The 19,416-nt window shown below is 47.1% G+C and overlaps 1 protein-coding gene and 1 long non-coding RNA gene across 2 annotated transcripts in view; one reads left to right on the forward strand and one right to left on the reverse strand.

Annotated features, from left to right (window-relative positions):
* Nucleotides 1-19,416, reverse strand: part of LANCL3 (LanC like family member 3) — a 121,886-nt gene that overhangs the window by 56,929 nt on the left and 45,541 nt on the right. The gene's annotated exons all lie outside the window — the stretch shown is intronic.
* LOC139181715 (uncharacterized) lies at nt 1,174-9,708 on the forward strand. Its single transcript, XR_011565477.1, has 2 exons — nt 1,174-1,790; nt 7,199-9,708. It is a non-coding gene; the product is annotated as an uncharacterized lncRNA (long non-coding RNA).

Consider the following 19,416-nt stretch of genomic DNA (forward strand, 5'->3'; position numbering starts at 1 on the left):
TAAAGATAAATGTCTGGAAATCCTTTTGTAAGACCCTATGCTTCAGTCAAACTTATAGGGTGTAACCATTCTTTACACACCCTCTACCCATCCCCACCCCCCCCACCTCCCACCTGCCCTAGGCTTTTGTTAACACCTCTCCCTCTCCAGGGAACACCCTTATTCCTGACTCCACCCACTGAAGTCCTCCTGAGCCTTACAGTGTTGGTGGAGTACTCCAAAGCTCTGCCACTTAAAAACAGTTATTCCCTAGGGACTGCCCTGATGGTCCAGTGGTTAAGCTTTTGCCTTCCACTGCAGGGGGCATGGGTTTGATCCCTGGTTAGGAAGCCAAAATCCTACCTGCCTCCTGGCCAAGAAACCAAAATATAAAACAGAAGCAATACTGTAACAAAGTCAATAAAGACTTTAAAAATGGTCCACGTCAAACAAACAAACAAAAAAACCTTAAAAAAGAACCCCCAAAACATATTCTCTGCTTATAAGAATCCCAGTTCTACTTAAATATTAGGCTAGGATTCCTAGAAGCCATGGATGGTAGAGCAACCCCCGGAGGTCATATGTCCCACGCTCAGTTCAAGGGGTGAGGGGGGAGTTTGCTAGGAGGTCTCTAGGAAATAGCTGCCTCCTTGATAAGAAAGCAGGAGAATTCTTTGTCCCCTACCCCTCAGCATCTTGCATTTGAATACAGTCAGCAGAGGATGCGATTCTCAGAGCTACCACAGCCATCTTGTGATTGTGAGGGGAGAAAGAAGAGGGCTGACATGCTCAGATCTGAATCAGCGCCGGAGGCCATCTACCGCCAGGCTACTTCTTGTGTAAGAAAGAACCAGTCCTCTTCCTTTAAACCACTTTGAAGGAAAGTTACAGGGCTCAAAATAGCCTGGAGTTAAAATTCCCCTCTGGGTCCTCCCCACCATTCTATGCAAAACAAAGAACTCTCTCACCCGAAGGCAAGAAAAATGGACATTAAGGTTGATTATGCCTAGCTCCCAGCCAGTCCAGCCTCTGGCCGATCTCCAGAATTCCTTGCCCCAGCCATTTAAGAGATAACTGCTCCGAACAACCTTGGAGAAGAATAGACCCCCTTAAGACAGTAGATTTCCACATATATACTTACTCTTTTCTTGGGTTAGGGCAGCAGCTCGGTGGCTCAGACGGTAAAAGCATCTGCCTACAATGTGGGAGACCAGGTTCCATCCCTGGGTCGGGAAGATCCCCTGGAAAAGGAAATGGCAACCCACTCCAGTAGTCTTGCCTAGAAAATCCCATGGATGGAGAAGCCTGGGAGGCTACAGTCCGTGGGGTCACAAAGAGTTTGACACGACTGAGTGACTTCACTTTCACTTTCACTGATCTGACTGCTGTCCCTTTTCGCCTCATTAAAGGTTATCTGTTCCTGTGAAGTGTCCGTCTTGTTCTTTTTCTGAACCTCGCCTTCTCTAACTCCCTTACCCTACATTTTTTGGTGCCGAAACCCGGGAGGGTTGAGATTCCTTCTCGTTCTCCACAGCCAGCTCTTCTGAGTGTGGAAGCCTGCCGACGAGCTCACTTCCCACCTGGGCTTTCAAGACCTCCTCAAGAGGACGCCCTGTACCTTTGTGAGCGGTACAAGTCCTGTGTAAGGGCTTTATTGGTTTTCCACGTAACCAGAGGAATATTGGTCTCTCTCTCTTCCTCTTTTCTCTACATTTTCTTTTCCGCGAGACCAACCAACTCCAGGACAGAGGCCTTTTGCCATTCGACCTCCCTCCATCCACCACGAATTCTCGCCTGACCCAGTAGCCCAGGTAAGCTTGGACGGTATTCTAGGGCACCACAGACTATCGTCCTTTCTGGGTTCCCAGGGAACCCTCCAGCTAATAGGCCCTCTGGGGAGGTACTTGGGGGATACCTCTCCCTCCTTCAGATTCTCTCTCTCTTTGCCCGGTCAAAAGATTAGGTGATGACCTTTTCTCTCCACTGGACAGTCAGAGCCATTTGCTATGGGGTCAAGCCAATCTGTCCCATGGGACTCTCCCTTGGCCTGCATAAAATGAAACCTCAAACCTCTACTCTTGACCAATCTCGAGGTTTATAAACTCAAATCACTTTGCACTCAAATTTGGCCTCAATACAAACTGGATAACCAAAACCGTTGGCCTGAGTTTGTGACTTTTGATTTCAATATTTTATAAGATCTCACTAACCTCCTCAAATGGAATGGCAAATGGTCGGAGGTCCCATATGCCCAAGCCTTTTGGGCCCTCCCTATGCAAGGCCTGCTCCACCCATGAGGTCCTTCTATGCACCTTGCCTCCCAAGCAAAAGGGCTTTTCTTCAACTAACCGCTGGTCACGACCTTCTGCACCCCCGGAGTTCGACCCTGCGGACGGGCCCCCTGCCTATCTGCCACCCTGCCAACCCTCTCCTTCCCCCTCATCCAACTCACTTACTAACCCCGAAACCTCTCCTGACTCCCCCTCAACACTGCTACCCTATCTCCCCGACCCCCCCTCCCCGCTTCCCTCCTCTCCTGCCACACAGTCACTACCCAACATGTTTCCCCTGAGAGAGGTGGCAGGACCAGAGGGCCCCACCCGAGTCCATGTGCCATTTTCATTGTCAGACATGAGCCAGATAGAAGAAAAGTTAGGATCATTTTCTGGAAATCCTACCAGATACAGAAAAGAATTCCTGAGACTCTCCCAGGCCTATAACCTCACATGGAGTGACGTATATTATATCCTAAATGCCACTCTCACCCCGGATGAAAAAGACCATATCTGGCAAGCGGCAAAAACCCATGCTGATCACTTACATAACCAAGACCAGGATAGCCCAGTTGCTGATGAGGCTGTGCCTCAATTAGATCCCCACTGGACTTAAACCAGCCCGGTGACCCAGGTATCAGGAGACTCTATCATATGATTACCTGACTTCTAGAAGGAATGCAGAAAAATACTCATATCCATGTCAATTATGATAAAGTCAGGGAAATCACCCAAGGGGCAGACGAAAATCCAGCCTTATTCTTGACACACCTAATAGAGGCAGTCCAGAAGTATACCAACCTAGATATCACCACCCCAGCTGAGTTGCTCTACCTTCATGTTCAATTCATCAGCCAGTCTGCCCCTGACATTAGACAACTAGAGAAGGGCCCTGAGACCCCCTCAAAGAGACCTTCTAGAAGTAGCCTTCAAGGTGTTCAATAACAGACAGGAGGAGGCTAAGAGAGAAAAAGACCATGAGAGAAAAGCTAAATTTACCTTTTTGGCAGTAGCAATTAAGGGAAGAGATCAGCCCAGCCCAAGTCATCCCAGACTGGGACTTAAGACCCACCCTCCCCCGGACCCTGCTTCCGATGCAACCAGTCAGGACACTGGACAAAGGCATGCCCAAACCCGCGGCCCCCCACAAAAGCATGCCCAACCTGTGGTCAATGGGGACACTGGAAGATGGACTGTCCCCAGGGACGCCCTGACACCCTTGGGGAAGTCCCCACCTACCAGACCTGGAGAGTGAAATGTCCACAGGGATGCCCTGGTGCCCCTGGGGAGATCCCCACTTCTCCCCAGAACCTCAGCCCAACCCTACGAGAGTTGTTCCAATGACGGGCCTGGGTTCCAGCCCCCCGGCCCGTGTCCCAGACATGAGCTCAGGACTTAGGGTAGACGGGGTAGTGGCCGGGAAAAAGACCTCCTTTATAGCAGACACTGGAGCCGCTTTCTCTCTCTTAACTTCCTACTCTGGCCCAACTCAAGACTCAGAACTCACAATCAAGGGGGTCTCTGGAGTTCCCTTAAGGCCAAAAATCAGCCCTCCATTACTCTGTCAATTTGAAAAATCGACTGTCATACACTCATTCCTCATAATGCCTAAGTGCCCAATGGCACTCCTAGGGAGAGATCTGTTATCCAAATTGGGGGTCTTTATTACCATATCCCCCCTTGATACAGTCTCTATATTCTGCATGCAGATGGCACCTGGACCGTCCCTCTCCCTCACCCCTGACCTTCCCTTGGATCTACCCACCTTAGACCCCCAAGTCTGGGACACTGATCACCCACCCATCCATAGCCAAACATCATCCCCCAGTGCACATTACCCTAAAAGACCCCTCGACTATAATCACCCAACAACAGTACTCTCTCACCCCGAAGGCCCACAAGGGACTTAGTCTATCATAGACTGTCTTCTTCAAGCCTCTATCCTAATTCCTACCCATTCACCACACAACACCCCTATTCTGGCAGTAAGCAAGGGACCAAACTCTTGGAGACTGGTCCAGGATCGGCAAAAAATCAATGAGGCTATCACGCCAACATTCTCAGTAGTCCCTAACCCTTACACCCTTCTGTCTGCCATACCCCTGACTGCAACCCACTTCACAGTATTAGATCTCAAAGATGCCTTTTTCACCATCCCCCTCCACCCCCTCTCCCAACCCCTTTTTGCCTTCACCTGGCAAGACCCCAAGACTCATGTTTCCCAATAACTAACATGGACAGTTCTCCCCCAGGGGTTCAGAGACAGTCCCCACTTTTTTGGTCCTTTTTTTTTTTTAACAAAAGGACCTACAGACACTCGACCTAGCCCCAAGTCATCTCCTCCAATATGTAGATGACCTCCTCCTTTGTAGCCCAAACCCAAAAACTCTGTCTCCAACATGCTGCCAGACTCCTTGGGGTCCTGGGATCCTGGGGTTATTGGGTGTCCCGATCCAAGGCCCAAATAGCCCAGACAAACGTCACCTACCTGGGGCTCCCCATATCCCATCAACAAAGAACTATTCCCCTAGATATAATCCAGGCCTTAATTAACTGTCCACTTCCAAAAACAAAAAGGGAACTCCTGCCTATCCTCGGCCTCCTCAACTTTTTCCGTATCTGGATCCCTAATGTCTCCCTCATTGCAAAGCTGCTCTATGAGGCTACTAAAGGATGTCTGGATGAGCCCCTCTTTAACTCCTCCTCACTGGCCAGTCCTATTCACCAGCTCACCCGGAGCCTCCTCCGAGTGCCAACTCTCCACCTGCCAGATCACACCAGACCATTCTTTCTCTTTGTCCATTCCAACCAAGGACAGGCCCTGGGACTTCTATGTCAGTGGGCCCAAGACACCTGGGCTCCCAAAGCCTATCTGTCAAAACAGCTTGACATGTTGACCAAGGGGTGGCCTCCCTGCATACAGGCCATGGCTGCTATCGCAGCCCTCGTACCCAAAGCAAATAAACTCTCTAGGCATGCCCCTTTAACAGTCTGTTCTCCACACACCTTCTGAGACTTACCATCACCTCGGGCTTTCCTCTCTCTTCCCCCTTCCAAGGTACAGGTCCTACATGCCTTTCTCCTCAACCCTCGGCTCTCATTTTCCCTCTGCTCTCCCCTTAACCCTGCCAGCTTATTACCCACATCCTCTACAACAGACCCTCTCCTACATAGCTGCAGCCTAACAGTAGATCTTACCCAAAACCCCTTTTAATATTTAACAGATCAGCCTATCCTAGATCCAGACACTCCACACTGGTTCATTGATGGCAGCTCTCAAAAATATCCACCCTTCGTGGCAGGATATGCCATCATCCAGGGGGACCTTTGCTACAATCACAGGACCCAGACAATTGAAGCTTTACCTCTGCCACTTCACACCACCTCCCAACAGACAGAACTGATAGCTCTCACCAGAGCTTTAACTGTGGCTAAAAATCTAGGAGTTAACATCCACACAGACTCCAAATATGCCTATAACATACTTCACTCAAACACCCTAATATGGAGAGAAAGAGGTTTCCTAACCCCAAAGGGATCCCCATTATTAATTCAGACCTGATCCACAAACTTCTAGAGGCAGCACTCTTACCAAACAAAGTTGCCATCCTCCACTGTAGGGGACATCCAAAGGGAAGTCTCATATCAGCCTACAACAATGCTGCAGACCAGAAGGCAAAGGAGATAGCCCTGTCCCATCCCTCCCTCCAGTCCCCTGTCATCTTAGCTCTGACTCCATCCGACCCTCCCAACCCCAGAGAAATCCTCTTATCTACACTCACTCTTTCATCCCTCATCCAAGACACTCCAACAGTTCCTCCATAACCACTTCCCCATATCCACTGCTGACCAACAATATTTAGAGACTTCCCTGGTGGCTCAGATGGTCTGCAATACAGGAGAGCCCGGGTTTGAGCCCTGGGTTGGGAAGATCCCCTGGAGAAGGAAATGGCAATCCACTCCAGTACTCTTGCCTGGAGAATCCCATGGACAGAGGAGCCTGGTAGGCTATAGTCTATGGGGTCACAAAGAGTTGGACACGACTGAGTGACTTCACTTTCACCCACTCCTGTCAAACATGTCAACCTACTAATCCCAATTGCAACCTTAAACCTACCTCCTTTTCAACCCATCAAATGCAAGGCAGCCTCCCAGCACAGGATTGGCAGATAGACTTTACTCATATGCTCCCAGTTCGGAGAGTCAGATACCTCCTGGTCCTTGTGGACACCTTTTCGGGATGGGTAGAAGCATTTCCCACTACAAACAAAAGAGCCCACACCGTGGCCCAAATCCTCCTCACAGAAATTATTCCCAGGTTTGGCCTGCCTTCATCCCTACAGTCTGATGATGGCCTGGAATTTACATCCAAGGTCACCCAACAACTTGTTCAATTCACCCTGGAAATTTCACATTCCATATCATCCCCAGTCCTCAGGAAAGGTAGAAAGGATGAATAGAATAATCAAAGAAACTCTTACCAACCTAACCCTTGAGGTACATCTGGATTGGACTAAACTTTTGCTGACTGTTCTCCTCAAAGTGTGGGCTTTGCCCAGAAAGCCCCTAGGGCTGAGCCCCTTTGAGATGATGTACGGAAGGCCCGTGCTCCCTCCTGGACTCCCCCCGGAAGCGCCTCCCATACCGAGCTTCCTACACTCCCCTCTGCTGGTGGAAGTCCGCAGTGCCCTCTGGAAATATATCAACCACAATTTGCCTGCCCCTGACCCCCAAGCCCTCTGCCCCCTTTACAAATTGGGGACATGGTCTACCTGTCTGATAATCCCCAGGGTGACCTAACCCCAAAATGGCAGGGACCATTCAAAATTATTCTCCTTACCCTGACTGCAGCTAAACTCGAGAAGGTCACCTCCTGGGTACACCTCTCTCACCTAACATGGGTCACCTCCGATCCTGTGCTGCTCTCCTTAACTGACCCCTATCAGGTCTCCCTCACAGGGCCTACCTCCTTGAAATTCACCCGGCGACAACCTCTGTCAACCATCCAAGAAGTCACGGAATGACCTGGACACTCTTCAAGCTACAACTGTTCCTGACCCAACTATTACAAGACCTCTGGACCAGCGCTCCGACAGGAACCTCCTTCGAAGACCTGACCACGCTGGTGTCTCAACTGTGGCTTCAGGGAACCTTCTACAACCTGACTCCAGATGAAATTGATTTCTTTACTTTCATTCTCTACATCATTCTTCATCCTAATGAACACTGTTCCTCCTCAGATTCAAGCAACCACCAACTTGGGGCCTTCCACCCCTCGCCCTGACTGGCCTCTCCCTGTCTCTCTAACGATAACTGCACTCTTAATCTTAGTCCTTGCTATAGGCCTAATAACTGTCTTCCCTCAGGACTGGCCACCTATCCTTTGTCTCTTCATCGGTATCGCCTGCATTGTTAGCTGTGTTCTACTCCTAGGTGCTATTTCCTCCACACTGCCTAACTAACAGACCCATGACTCCCCTGTTCCTTATCCTTGCTGCACTCCCCAGCCTTCTGGCTAGTCTCTGTCCCTGCTCAGACATTTATCCCTATGTTCATTCCTCATGTTACATAATACGGCTACAAGACCATGCACCATGAACCTCAGGGCGGCAGGTGATGGGAGGGAAGTCCAAATCCCTACTCACTGTTAAAAGTACAAAAGAGAGGGAGTTTCGTGAGCACCTGCCATAAGTCAAATGGAAGAAACATATGTTTCTATCCCATTACCCACCGCTGCTGCTGCTGCTAAGTCACTTCAGTCGTGTCCAACTCTGTGTGACCCCATAGACGGCAGCCCACCAGGCTCCCCTGTCCCTGGGTTTCTCCAGGCAAGAACACTGGAGTGTGTTGCCATCTCCTTCTCCAATATAAAAATGAAAAGTGAAAGTGAAGTCGCTCAGTCATGTCCGACTCTTAGTGACCCCATGGACTGCAGCCCACCACACTCTTCCATCCATGGGATTTTCCAGGCAAGAGCACTGGAGTGGGGTGCCATTGCCTTCTCTGCCATTATCCACTGGAGGTACTCAAATGGGGCAGGGTTCTAAATCAAAATTGGGAAAAGAAACAAGAACAAGTTATAAAGAACATCATTTCCTGGTTACAGGTGACCCCTGAGCCTTATAAACGCCTAGACCTCCTTTCCCAATTACAGCCCCTCCTAAAACCTCCCTCTGGCAACCAACACCTTGCCTGCCTTCTCAACTCTTCCTTCCAATTCTTCCAGTACACACAACACACATCCCAGTGTTGGATATGCATGTCACTGTCTCCCTCACCACATAGCAATTCCTTTACCCTCAACCTGGTTTTCACAGGGCAACTATACCTCCCCTTCCCAACAAAAAACTACACAACTCATTGGGCCAGTCTCTGACAATGTCCTACTCTCAGCCTCTTCAAACCTAACCTGTATCAACTACTCTAGTCCCAACTACACTGGTCTTACAAACTCCGCTCCCTCCTTCTGTTCCACTTGGGTTCTCTGGAACAGCACAAATAATTGCACCAACCTGGAAATCTTCATTCTCTGCGGGACCTATGCATATTCATGTCTCCCCCTTGACCCCCCTGGACTTTGCATCTTGGTCTTCCTGACGCCGAGAACAAATAGTCTACCCCTGGGGAACTTTCCCACAGGAAAAGATGAGCTGTCATAGCCCCCCTCCTGATTGGGACCAGCATAGCAGCAGCCCTAGGCACTGGGATTGGGGGCATCTCGACCTCGGCCCATTTTTACTACGACAAGCTGTCCCAAGAACTTAATAAGGATATTCATTTCAGTCCAAAGACAAATTAACTCATTAGCTTCTGTGGCCCTACAAAATAGGCAAGCCCTGGATATTCTCACCACAATAAAAGGGAGGGACCTGCCTTTTCCTAGGCAAGGACTGCTGCTATTTTGTTAATGAAATAGGCATAGTCCAGGGCAGAGTCAAAGAACTTAGAGACAAAATTGAACGCTGAAGAAAAGAGTTACAAAACCTTTACACTCCCCAAAACCTGTTCCAACAGGCCCTCCCTTGGTTGCTCCCTTTCTTGGGACCACTGGTACTTATTTTATTCCTCTTATTTGGACCCTGTCTCTTCAATCTCTTTCAAAGGTTTCTCCAAGAATGGATTCGGGCCATCTCTCAAGACCAAGTCAAGACTGTTCTTTTGCTTGAAACCCTGATGCGTGGAATAAAAAATCAACACTACGGGCCTTAGGCTTCCTTCCTCCCAGACCACAAACCCCTGATCCTCACTTATCAGCACGAAGAAGCCCTGAACATTAACAGCGCCCACCTCTCTCTTTTTGTATATATTCCTTAGGGTCTGGAATGAAGGAACGTTACATGGCTCAAAATAGCCTGGAGTTAAAACTCTGCTCCTAGTCCTCCCCACCGTCTACGCAAAACAAAGAACAAAGAACTCTCTCACTGGAAGAAAAAAAAAAAAGGACACTAAGGTTGATTACGCCCAGCTCCAGCCAGTCCAGCCTCTGGCCAATCTCCAGAATTCCTTGCCCCAGCCGTTTAAGAGATAACTATTTCCAACAACCTTGGAGAAGAACAGGCCCCCTTAAGACAATATATGCCTATACACATATGCCTATATATACTTTTTTCTTGGGTTAGGGCAGCAGCTCACTAATCTGACTGCTGCCGCTTCTTGCCTCATTAAAGGTGATCTGTTCCTGTAAAGTGCCGGTCTCGTTTTTCTGAACCTTGCCTTCTCTAACTCCCTTACCCTACGCACTCTCCATCAGGTTTTGTTACTCATAGCCACGGGCCTGCCTAACTGATACATTTCCTATCCTCCAAGGTCCTCTCCAGCTTCCCTGGTGGCTCAGTCGGTAAAATATCTGCCTGCAATGTGGTAGACCTGGGTTCAATCCCTGGGTTGGGAAGATCCCCTGGAGGAGGGCATGGCAACCCACTCCAGCATTCTTGCCTGGAGAATCCCCATGGACAGAGGAGCCTGACGGGCTGCAGTCCATGGGATCACAAAGTTGGACACAACTGAATGACTCAGCACACAAGACCCTCTCCAGCATACAGAGATTTCCCTCCCTGCCACACCCCTCCCAGCAAGCTCTGCACCTCCCCTCCTTCTTTGCTCCCACAGTCATATCTGTTCATGTTCTTTATCCCACTTGATTATTCATATTCAAATCTCATCTTTCCTTTCGAGTCACCAGCCCTTGAGGACAAGACCTTAGTGTGTTCTTCCTCTGATACAAGTGATCTTTTAAAAGTGCTTCTGAAACTTTAATGTGCTTACAAATCACCTTAGGATCTTGTTTAAAATGCAGATCCCTGGGCCCCAACCACAGAGCTTATGATTCAGTGGGCCTGGGGGTGGGGGCAATAATCTGCATCTCAAATAAGCTCCCAGATGATGCTGAAGCACAACCCAGGTCTGCTTTTTGAGGAAATACTGCTCTGTGGCACTGTGTACCTTTTGTATTATACTTGTCACACATTAGTTCTTATTGTTAACCTTCGTATTGCATTCTTAGTAGTTTTGTGAACCTCCTGAGGATAGGCACCTTGTTTTAAGCTCCATGAGACCTCCAGAGCACCTAACACAGTGGCACTCCACAACTTCTATTGAGAAACTGAATGGAATGAATGAGTGATGGAGTGAAGTGAATACAGCTGTTCATCTTCAGGTCTGGTTTCTCACTCCCAGCAGTGATAAATATGAGACAAGCTAGTACCTTAACTGACATTTCTGCAGAAAGAATCACAGCTTCAGAATTCTAATCAATAAAATACAGCTAAGAGTGTTTTCTTTAACATTGGACCCCATGACAATGTGGAGGTGCCAGGATTTCACCCCTGATTTCTGTTGCATGAAGTCATATATTTTTATGAGTCACATATTTTCCATTACACAGTCTGACCCCTTCAGTTCTCTGAGGCAAGAAGTACCTCTTAAAATAATCTAATAAGTAAATAAATTTTATTCCAAGCAAAGCCTCTCTGTCACACATACAGATATCCCTCAATATTCATGGGGAATCGACTCTAGGACCTCCCACGGCTACCAAAATCCAAGGATGATCAAGTCCCTTACTGTCAGCTCTCCTTAAAAGCAGACATGGAGGCTGTGGATACACAAGGCTCACTGGATGCACTATCTAGCTGGAAAACAGTGTCCAGAGGGGTGGGAGTGCTTAGAGATTTCTTCCTGGAACCTATAATTGTTGAATTGTTGCAAGGAACATGAACATGAACATTCTGATTTTGTTCTCATGGCCTTGTTCTCAGTAAGTCCCTCAGGGAGTAAATCTCTGGTATCAGGACAGAGTGGGCAGATGAGAGCTTGAATCTCATCCACCACACAATTGCACTGAGCCTGGGGCGGGGGCAGGGGTGGGGGCGTCAAGGCTATTTGTGGAAATATTTTCTTTCCTCCAAAGAGTAGAAAACGATCTCTTTGCTGACGTCAAAAGCTTAACTAGTGGCATTATTTCTGAATGCGCATTGCTTCTGCATCTCTTAATTCTGCTGTCAGTTTAAGAACCAGCATTCATGTCACCAGGATGCCAGGTCTGTGTCGCTTCTTCCAAAGTAAAGGTGACGGCAAACAGACACATGGCAAGGTATCCCTCACGAACGCTCACTGAGCTGCTTCCTTTATGATTCATCAACAGCAATGGTGGAAGGACCTGTCTAGGCCATGAGAAGAAAATATGAAGATAAAAACTGATACTAGATTCATTTCCTAGCTGTAAAAAGCACAGATGAAAGACATGTGATTACCTGGGTTCTATTCATTACTTTCCAACCTCCGGCTACACAGTGGTGACCTGTCAGACCCAGCATTTGGTGGCAGTTTACTCATGCACTCAACAGCCATACACCAAGCACCCAAGCATAGTGATTAAACCATCACCTTTGAGACCCTCATTGCAGGAATTCTAATCATAGCTTCACTGTATATTTTCTGCAAGAAGCTGGTGAAACTGGTCTCCTCTCTGAGCCTCTGAATTGTTTGTTGTTATCTAGTCGCTCAGTCGTGTGCAACTCTGCGACCCCATGGACTGTAGCCCTCTAGGCTCCTCTGTCCGTGGGATGCTCCAGGCAAGAATACTGGAGTGGGTTGCCATTTCCTTCTCCAGGGGATCTTCCCGACCCAGGGATCGAACTCTCGTCTCCTGCATTGATAGGTGGATTCTTTACCACTGAGCCACTCGGGAAGCCCCAAGCCTCAGAATGCTCACCTGAAAATGGGGACAGGAAAAGAAATAATCTCACAGGGCACGTCCTTGCTACTCAAAATGCAGATCATGAATGCAGTGCCTATCACACTGACACCACCTGAGAGCTTGTTGCTGCTGCTGCTGCTAAGTCGCTTCAGTCGTGTCCGACTCTGTGTGACCCCATAGACGGCAGCCCACCAGGCTTCCCTGTCCCTGGGATTCTCCAGGCAAGAACACTGGAGTGGGAAATGCAGAATCTTGGGCCTTACCCCAGATCTAGTGAGCCAGAACCTGCATTTTTTATAAGATTCCGAGGTGATTCCTATGCATGTTAAAATTTGAGAAGCACTGGGTAGATGATAAGGAAACAGTCTCTGAACCCAAAGTGCTTGAATCCTAGCTCTATTGGTTATCAGCTGTGAGCCCTTGGTAAGGAACTGAACCAATCTGTGCCTCAGTTTCTTATCCATAAAATGGAGATGATAATAACTCCACTCCTAGGGCTGTTGAGAAGAGTAGATGAATGAATGCATGTAAAGAGCTTAGAAAAGGGGACAGTGCCTAAGTGTTCATTAGGGCTGTTGTGATAGCTGATGACTAATTAAGTTTTAAACACCGAGTGCAATAAATAACAATTGTTAGCTGTACTGGACAAAACACTGTTGGCTACTGGCAGGAAGGTGAAGGTGAAGTCGCTCAGTCGTGTCCAACTCTTTGCGACCCCGTGGACTGTAGCCTACCAGACTTCTCCATCCATGGGATTCTCCAGGCAAGAATACTGGAGTGGGCTACCATTTCCTTCTCCAGGAGATCTTCCCGACCCAGGGATCGAACCTGGGTCTCCTGCATTGGAGGCAGACGCTTTAACCTGTGAGCCACCAGGAAAGACCACTGGCAGGAAACAGATGATTAAAAAATTGACCCTGACCTCATGACACTTCTGAAGTGGTGGTACTAATTCTATTTATATGTAGTACCCACTTAAACATATCACAAGTAACAGTCTTTCAGACAAATACCGTATGATATTACTTACATGTGGAAATCTAAGATATGATACAAATGAACTTCCCTACAAAGCAGAAACAGGCTCACAGACATAGAGAACAGACTTGTGGTTGCCAAGGGGGAAGGGATGGGGAAGGGAAGGACTGGGAATTTGGGGTTAGCAGATGCAAACTACTATATATACAATGGATAAACAACAAGGTCCTACTATATAGCACAGGGAACTATATTCAATATCCTGTGATAAACCAAAATGGAAAAGAATATGAGTAAGAATGCATATCTATGTATAATTGAATCACTTCACTGTAGAGCAGAAATTAACACAATATTTTAAATCAACTATACTTCAATAAAGCAAATTAAAAAAAAAAGGAACTGTCTTTCAGAAGTGCCCATCCAATGGTAGTCAAGGCATCTCTGCTCTCTGCTACAGCCTGGAGTTTAAATGATGGATCTCAATTGTAATACATGAGTCAACTTGAATTAATACTGCTCCAGACACCATGGAGTTACTAATATGGTGGAAAAAAAAGCCATATTCCTTGACTTCCTCATTTTAAGCCATTCCCATAAAAATTTCTCCCTGCAATTTATAAAGCTGACAGCATGTGAAAGAGCCCTAGCTAGTAAGTCCTGTGGGAACAAGTTGATTCTGCCTGATGTGGGGAAAGGGGCTGAGCTGATTCTACATATCTGCACCATCTCCTAGGATGTTTCCCGTGTGTGTGTGTGTGTGTGTGTGTGTGTGTGCTCAGTTGCTCAGGCATGTCGGACTCTTTGCAACCCCATGAACTGTAGCCTGCCAGGCTCCTCTGTCTACGGGATTTCCCAGGCAAGAATACTGGAGTGTGTAGCCATTTCCTCCTCCAGGGGATCTTCTCAAGCCAGGGATGGAACCCATATCTCCTGCATTGGCAGGTAGATTCTGTACCACTGAGCTACCTCAGAAGCCCCAAGATGTGTCCTGTAATGGTTCTCAAACTTAGCTGTCTCTTAGAATCATCTGAAAAGTATTTCCAAAACACTGATACCCAGACACCACCCCAGAGAATCTGATTTAATTGCTCTGGAGTGTAGCTCAGGCATGATGCTATTTAACGTTCCCCAAGTGGTCATAATGTGCAGCAATGGTTGATAACACCTATTATGACATACATGCAGCCCAAAGGTGTCCTCAGTCAGTGGAGGGAATTAGCATAAAGTGAACAAGAATCAAGGACAACAGAGGAAGAGAAGGGATGGTCACTATGAGGGAATAGCTAATAGCGTTTTGCTTCTGTGTCTTGGGAATGAACCACCAGGAATGTGGCTTTGCTCCAGCAGGCCAACTAAGGGTTTTGTAAATTTGACTGAGTTCCAGGCAGACCACACAAGTCCAAGCATAAATCAGAACCCTGAAGGAGTATGAAGAGGGGGAGGGTTCCAGAAATGGAGGACTAAGAAAATGGGTAACAAGTAAACCGTCCAAAAAAGTTGCCATGACATTCATGCCCTTTAACTCATAGAGCCTTGCATGACCATTCTCGAAACTCATTTTCCTTATCAGCCAGACCTGGAAACAATCCACATGTGAGTAAAAGGGGTGACATTTATTACAGCAAATTCAGCCTGAACATTACAAGCAATGAAATAAAGCATGAAGTGCCATTCCATTCAACAGCATGGATGAACCTCATAGGCACAGTGTTGAAAAGGTTGACACAGAAGAAAAAACACTACATGATTACACTTATGAAATTCAAGAATGAGCAGAACTAATTAATGATGGTAGAAGTCAGAAGAATGAGTACCTTCTGGAGGAGGTATGGGCTGGGAGGGTTCTGAGGGACCTGCTGGGTGGCTGCCAGCAAGGCTCTGTATCCTGCTCTAGGTAGAGTTACAATGTGTGCACACACGTGCCTGTGTTGGTTGAGCTGAACACATAAGATGGGTGCATTTTACTGAGTGCAAGTTATTTGTTGTTGTTTAACTGCTAAGTCATGTCAGACTCTTTGTGACCCCATAGGTTATAGCCCGCCAGGCTCCTCTCTCCATGGAATTCACAGGCAAGAATACTAGAGTGGGTTGCCATCATTCCCTTCTCCAGGGGATCTTCCTGACTGGGATCAAACCTATGTCTCCTGTGCTGGGCAGACAGATTCTTTACTGCTGAGCCACCGAGTACAAGTAAAACATTGACAAAAAAAGAAAATGAAATTTATCTATTACTATTGTTCACTCACTCAATATTTAGGCTTCCCAGGTAGAGCAGTGGTAAAGAATCTGCCAGCCAATGCAGGAGACCCTGGTTCGATCCCTGGATTGGGAAGATCCCCTGGAGAAGGGCATGGCAACCCACTCCAGTATTGTTGCCTGGAGAATTCCATGGGCAGAAGAGCCTGGCGGGCTACAGTCCATGGGGTTGCAAAGAGTCGAACATGACTGAGCATGCACACACTCAATATTTATTCAAAACCTATTCTGAGTCAGGTCAGGTACCAGGTACTGGACACAGAGGTGGACTAAGTGTCCTCTTGGCACTTATAACCTAGTGAAGAAGGCAAACCATCAGATATAAATGCAGACAGGTAACATCAGGAGGTGATACATGCTACAGGGGAAAGTCAAGCTGGGTAAGAGGTTGCAGACCATGTGTGGGGGCAGGGAGGGTGGTGGGAGTGGAGCACTATTTTAGATGGCAAGGTCAGAGAAGGCCTTTCTGAGAGGGCAGTGTTCCAGCAAGTTCAGGGTATCCAGTTTCCAGCCCACAGCAGATTAGAAGCAGTGCATTTGATGAGGACAGGAATGTCATTTGAAGGCAGACAAATTGACAGGAGTGAGGAGTGTCAACTGACAGCCAGGCAGGATGCAGCAGCCATCAAACAAGCAGCCCAAGCACTCAGAGGGCCCAGCATGAGGGCCACCCTCCCACACTTCTGTAGCCTTTAGGACATCCCTGTGACAAAGCTCAAAACAGCCTTCTGTTCTGTCACCTCTCTTACTGCATCAGCGCCATCTCCTGGCCTTTCCTTCACTAGCCGGTAAGCCTCTTGAAGGCAGGGTTTGCGTCGTGTTTGTCATTGTACTTTCAGTGCCCACCACAATAAGGGGACACAACGAGGGAGTCTATAAATATTTACTATCTGTGACTGTCTTGATGACACTGAATCACCTTCCCAAATACTGCTAATACCACCACTATTTTCTAGAATTCTCTGTGCAAGCATATAATAGACTTTAGACTTTAGAATGAATAATTGATCAAGTTTTAACTTTGATGACTGGGTGTTTAAAACAAGAGAAAAGTGTCAGCCATCTGGAGGACTGACTTACAGGAAAATCCTCATTTCCCCAAATTGTTGGGAAGTGAGATGCTCCTGGGCTAGTCCATCTTGCCTTGACATCACCTGATTGCTCTCTTGGCCTGAGCGGTGGTGTTCACACTTGGGGACGTATATGAATCACACAGGAGGGGGCTGGTTAGAAATGAAGGTTTCCAGGCTCTCTCTTTGGAGATTATGATTCATGAAGGGATATGTACAAGCACAATAATAAAAACTACAACAAGCATCACTGAGCACTAAGTAATTGCCAGGTGTTGTTCTAGATGCATTCCAGGGTCTCTCCCATCTAAACAACAAAACTATTTGGTGACACCCTTTATAGATGAGGTGAAAGAGGAACAGAAGTCTCAGGTAATTTGCCCGGGGTCACACAACTAGTGAGAAGTTACAGGATTCAAACTCAAGCCGCTGGACCCAAAGCTCTGAAGCAGCACCCCAGTCTATCGCCACTCAGCCTATATTCTCATCAAGCAGGCCAGATATGTGGGTGGTGGAGGAGCATCACTTTAAGAACCCTGGCCTGTATCAGTCTTCTCCTTCAATTCCTGTATCTTCTAGCTATGTTTATTAATACTATGACTGTGACCCTGGCCTTTCAAGAACCTCTTCCATTTCCCACATGGGAAGGGGACCACAGGCCCAATCCTCGTTTTAAATGAGAGGATGTCTCGGATATATAAAACAAACTTGTGGTTACCAGGGGGAAAGGGTGAAAGGGATAAACTGGGAAACTGGGATTGACACAGACACACCACTCTATATTGGGTTGGCCAAAATGTTCATTCAGGTTTTTCCACACCATTGTATGAAAACACCCAAACGAACTTTTTGGTTAACCCAATATAAAATTGATAACTAATACGGACCTACTGTATAGCACTGGAGCTTCCCAGGTAGTGCTAGTGGTAAAGAACTCGCCTGCCAATGCAGGAGATAGAAGAGATGCGGCTTCGATCCCTGGGTTGGGAAGATCCCCTGGAGGAGGGCATGGCAACCCACTCTAGTATTCTTGCCCAGAGAATCCCATGGACAGAGGAGCCTGGCAAGCTATAGTCCATAGGATTACAAAGAGTCAGACACGACTGAGCAACTGACACTTTCCCTTTTCATGCAAGGAAGCCCAAGCAGTCCAGAGAAAGGCCAATGGGGCAAGAAACCAAGGCTCCCGACCCCAGGTGAGCTCCCAGTAGAGAACCAGCACCAACTCTCCACCCATCTTGAAAATGGTTTCACTAGCCCCAAAGTGAGCCTTCCTAGTGGACAAAAGAAGAAAAAACAAACCCTCCCTGCTGAACCTTATCCAATTTGCAGATTTTTTAATATTTATTTTATGTATTTGGCTGTACCAAGTCCTAATTGTGGCACATGGGATCTAGTTCCCTGACCAGGGATCGAACCTGGGCCTCCTGCATCGTGAGCATTGAGTCTTAGCCACTAGATCACCAGGGAAGTCCCCCAAATTGCAGATTTTTGAGCAAAATAAAAGACTTATTTTGAACTACTGAGTTTTGAGGCTGTTTATAATGCAGTGATGGATAACTGATGGAGAGTTTTTATCAGAATCTTTTTTTTTTTTTAAAGCCACAGTATATTTTTCCCTTTTGGGGGCCTGCCGTCTCAAGTTCTCCCCTGTATCTCCATCTCTTCTAGCACTTTCACTGGAGCAGTAGGGAATGCTTCCCTTCTCACCAACAGCAAGAGACTTCATGTGACTGTAAATATTTGTTAATTGACAGAAAGGCCTAATCTTCCTCTTATCCCATCCAAGCTGGTTTCCTTGGAAACCTAATTTTCCATGGATTCCCTTGATTCCCTCTTGCAAACAAATGTTATTAGAGCAGAGATTGAATTGTAGGCACCTGAGTAAACTTAATAAATCCAAGGACCCATGTGGTCCAATCTTGGAGCACTATCTCTTTTAGGAGTTACAGACCATCAAAAAAGCAGCTCTTTTTGATGTTCAAAACAATGTAATAGAGATCCCTTCATAACCCATGCAACACTTCCTCAACCCCTTCCCCGATCTCCAATTCCTTTGTCCCTCACAGCTGCTTCGGAAACTTTTACACACAAAAGATTTTTCAAGTCTTGATCTGGGCTTCCCTGGAGGCTGTGTCTGCAATGAAGGAGACACAGGACATGCGGGTTTGATCCCTGGGTCGGGAAGATCCCCTGGAGAAGGAAATGGCAACCCACTCCAGTATTCTTGCCTGGAGAATCTCAGGACAGAGAAGACAGGGCTATAGTCCATAGGGTCGCAAAGAGTCAAACTGGGCACAGAATCCATCTTGATCCTTTTCCTCCACTCTCTCTTTTCTCTCCCCTTCTCCCCAAACCATGGTTTAGTTTTTGGCCAGCAAGGAATAAGTTTTTCCTACTCTAGGAAGGTGAAAGGAACAATTTAGAGGGATTCTGAGCAGGTAAACATGGGTTTCTTTTAATCAGGTAGATTTCTGAAAAGAGGAGGGAAGGAAGTTTGCAACCACTGATTGTGATTTTGTCTTAATATATTACATAGCATCCATTTCAATTTAGTTAATGATTACTGATGAAAAGGTAAAAAGAAGAAATAAACTTTATGTTAATGAAAAGACTCTGTGATTTTTACATATCATCTTTATATCAGGTGGTCTTCCCA

Source organism: Bos indicus, chromosome X (assembly GCF_029378745.1).
Source record: "Bos indicus isolate NIAB-ARS_2022 breed Sahiwal x Tharparkar chromosome X, NIAB-ARS_B.indTharparkar_mat_pri_1.0, whole genome shotgun sequence".
In the NCBI taxonomy this organism is placed as follows: Eukaryota; Metazoa; Chordata; class Mammalia; order Artiodactyla; family Bovidae; genus Bos; species Bos indicus.